Source organism: Egretta garzetta, unplaced genomic scaffold, assembly GCF_000687185.1.
Source record: "Egretta garzetta isolate BGI_Z169 unplaced genomic scaffold, ASM68718v1 scaffold276, whole genome shotgun sequence".
Lineage (NCBI taxonomy): Eukaryota > Metazoa > Chordata > Aves > Pelecaniformes > Ardeidae > Egretta > Egretta garzetta.
In genome coordinates, this window is record NW_009260067.1 from 21,707 (window position 1) to 24,690 (window position 2,984).

Consider the following 2,984-nt stretch of genomic DNA (forward strand, 5'->3'; position numbering starts at 1 on the left):
AATAACGTAGGCAGCAAAGATGTTAATGAACCTTCCTTTTCTAAGTAAGTAGCAGCCCTTGTTTTGGGCCAAATTTGACAGATAATGGTAACGTAATATGATAGAATATAATATAATATAACATTGCACTTGGATGTGAATTTAGGGGGAGATGGGTGTACCAGCCAAGTCTGAGTCACTCAACACTGCAGAACTTACTATACAACTCATTGAGCAATGCCCCGGGTATTGCTTATAAAGAATGGAATGGACTTACTTTAGCTGATACACTGGCTACTCCATTTTCTTCACATACAGCCAAGTAATTTTTACTAAAATGTACCTCTCTGACTTTTTTTTCCCCCCAGAAAAGGCTATTTCAGTGACGCATCTAAATGTTTTTTTATGCCTCCAAAAATCTCGGGAACAAAAGATGTTTTTAATGGCTCACTCATGTTTTTCTATCAAGAAATGGAGTCATTGAGGATCTATCTTTAAATAACTTAAGTTATATTCAGGATCAAAAATGCTCCCCCCGTTAACTTTTGAGCAGAGAGTAAGTGTGGACTATTAGACAAAGAGGGAAAAGTCTTGGAGACTTGGACTAATGAAAACAACATGTTAGAAAAAATGCATATCTCTCTTAAAAATGTTATTGTGTCTGAAAATGGTTTTAAGCAAGTGAGTTATGTGACATGATACATTTTTGGGGAGGTTACAGAATAGGAAAATAGAAGAAATGGGGGTGGAAGGTAGATTCTGGATGCAATTTATTTTACTGCAGTATGGCAAAAAGGGGGAAATGAACTTTTGAAAATTGGGAACTGAAAATATCAAAACTTTGAATGGTTGAGGAAAACTCTGATCTTTATTTTTTTTCTCTCTTCCGCCCAGCCCCCAGAAAAGGTTGAAATAAAAAATATTGTAGTTTTAGCTCAGAAACAGAGGTGACTGACAACTGTGAGACTGTGTTCTTACCTGCTCAGTTCACTACTGGATGGGCACGTCCTTTTGAAACGAAGACAGAGCCGTGGCAGATCTGAGTGTTGGCATCACTGGCAGAGCTGCCGCGGAGCTGGAGCAACTGAGAGCACCTTTGAAAATTACTGTGTGTTGACAAAGTCTTTTCTTGGCAACGAAACCATCCTCTAAGTCTCAGGAGTAGAGGAACAAAATTTCATCGCATGTAAATAATTGTCTAAAAATAGAAGCACAGATTGCTTTTCACATTAAGTTCCTTCTTCATACTAAAGTATATACCGCATTTAAAAAACAAGGGACTATCAGCAGTCCAAACTGAAAAATGAAGGGCCTGCATTAGCTTTGTCTGTAAAAACCGCTTCCAGTATTTAGGATGAACCATTTTGAATCGAGTATTCTGTATCCTCTTTTTTCAGTTTGCCTTTTTTAATGTATCTGAAGACATTCTCAGCCTGTTTCATTTAAAGCAAGTTTGGAAAGAGGACACTGTGGTTTATGGCCGTGTGTCAGGTTTGATAGTGCTATGCCATGATTTAGCAAAGCACTTAAGCACATGTCCACATCCCACTGAATTGGTTAGGAAGTGAAGAAGCAGAGGAAGAACTGTTTGTTGTGCAGCAAGCACAGGGGGGGAAAAAAAAAAGCAATTGAAAAAAAAGGATTTGTCATTATACGATTAGAGATCTTTTTACCAAATTCTTTAAGCTCGACTCAAACTCATAGATCAGATTAGATGGTGATTATTAAACATATTCAATCATTCAAAATGAAGTATTCTAAACTGGGCTGGTTCAGACCACTGAAATAGATCAGCTAATTATGGTACACGTGGGTGTACTGGGTAGTCATCTGACTTTTATTTTTTTTAGATATCTTGCCTAGCGCCCTGCCCCCTCCCCAAACCAGCATTTTAGACACCATGATAAGTCTTCATTACATGCAGTATTAAGCCGGAGTATCGGAGTATTACTTATCAGCCTTTCCTAATTGCTTCTCATTTTCCGAATGCTTCATTTGATGTGCCGATGCTGAACGCCGAGAACTGTAAAAGAAATCAATGAGAAGAGTGGCTACTTGGCATATCTGCAATAGAAATGGGATGTGTGCGTGAGCGGGAGATGAAAGCGGGGTACCAGCGAGGAGCCAAAAGATGCACTGGGGTTTTCTGCCAGCCTGGTCTGGAGGCCAAGCTGGGGAATGTTCCTGGGTGAAATGCAACGTTTGGGAAGAGATGCGAGTTGTTTTCCTCTGTTCGGAGAATCAGGACTTCGTATATCTTCTTACCAATAAACAGGACGGTATCAAAAAGCTACTTGCTAGAAAGATATTTGATACCATTATTGCACTCTTCCCTCAATGGAAACTACCTAATTTTAAATTGTGGCTAACTATTCGGGTCACCTGGGAGCCATAAATTATAATTCAGTAATAATCATGAGTGGTAATCTCTTTACCGCTGATTCCCCGTGTGGCCTCAAGCACGCTTTCTTTAATCTGTAGAGTGGAGACATTAATGCTTTCTTTTTTTTGTCTTGCAATGCAGATAATGTAAGTGCTCTCTGAATGTACCATGATGAATTTTATAGCAGCTATGGAAAAATAGCTAGTTCTGTATCTCTCTCTCACTTAAAAGAAAATATGATATTGGCTGTGTTCAACGATTTTTTTTCCGTCCTATGCACTAAGGTAAAGGCCCAGTGGAGAAAGTGTCATGGCAATCTGTAATTATGGAGTAACACACAGGTAAAAGGAAGCTGAATCAAGCCAAGGTGTGCCATTTAAGTGCTAGTATTGAAGCTGATCAACTTCACAGCTGATGTGGTCATCTTGCCAGGTAGCACTTTTGGGATGTATTCTTCCCCTCTGCATTCTCTGGGCTGCTGTTGCCAAGAACCCAAATTTTACTCAAAAATGATACGACATGCGTTGAGTTTGGGTCTGAAAGCTCTGCTCTCATTCTGTAGGCCCTCCTAAAAACACTTGCGATGCTTTTCCTAAGTAAGAGGAAAACCTGGGGAAGCTCG

At 39.5% G+C, this 2,984-nt stretch overlaps 1 long non-coding RNA gene across 1 annotated transcript in view; it reads right to left on the reverse strand.

Annotated features, from left to right (window-relative positions):
• Window positions 1-2,708, reverse strand: part of LOC118452529 — a 4,393-nt gene extending 1,685 nt beyond the window's left edge. The window contains exon 1 of the long non-coding RNA XR_004842333.1: window positions 958-2,708. This is a non-coding gene — a long non-coding RNA (uncharacterized LOC118452529). The remainder of the gene's footprint in view (window positions 1-957) is intronic.
• Window positions 2,709-2,984: the final 276 nt, after the last annotated feature.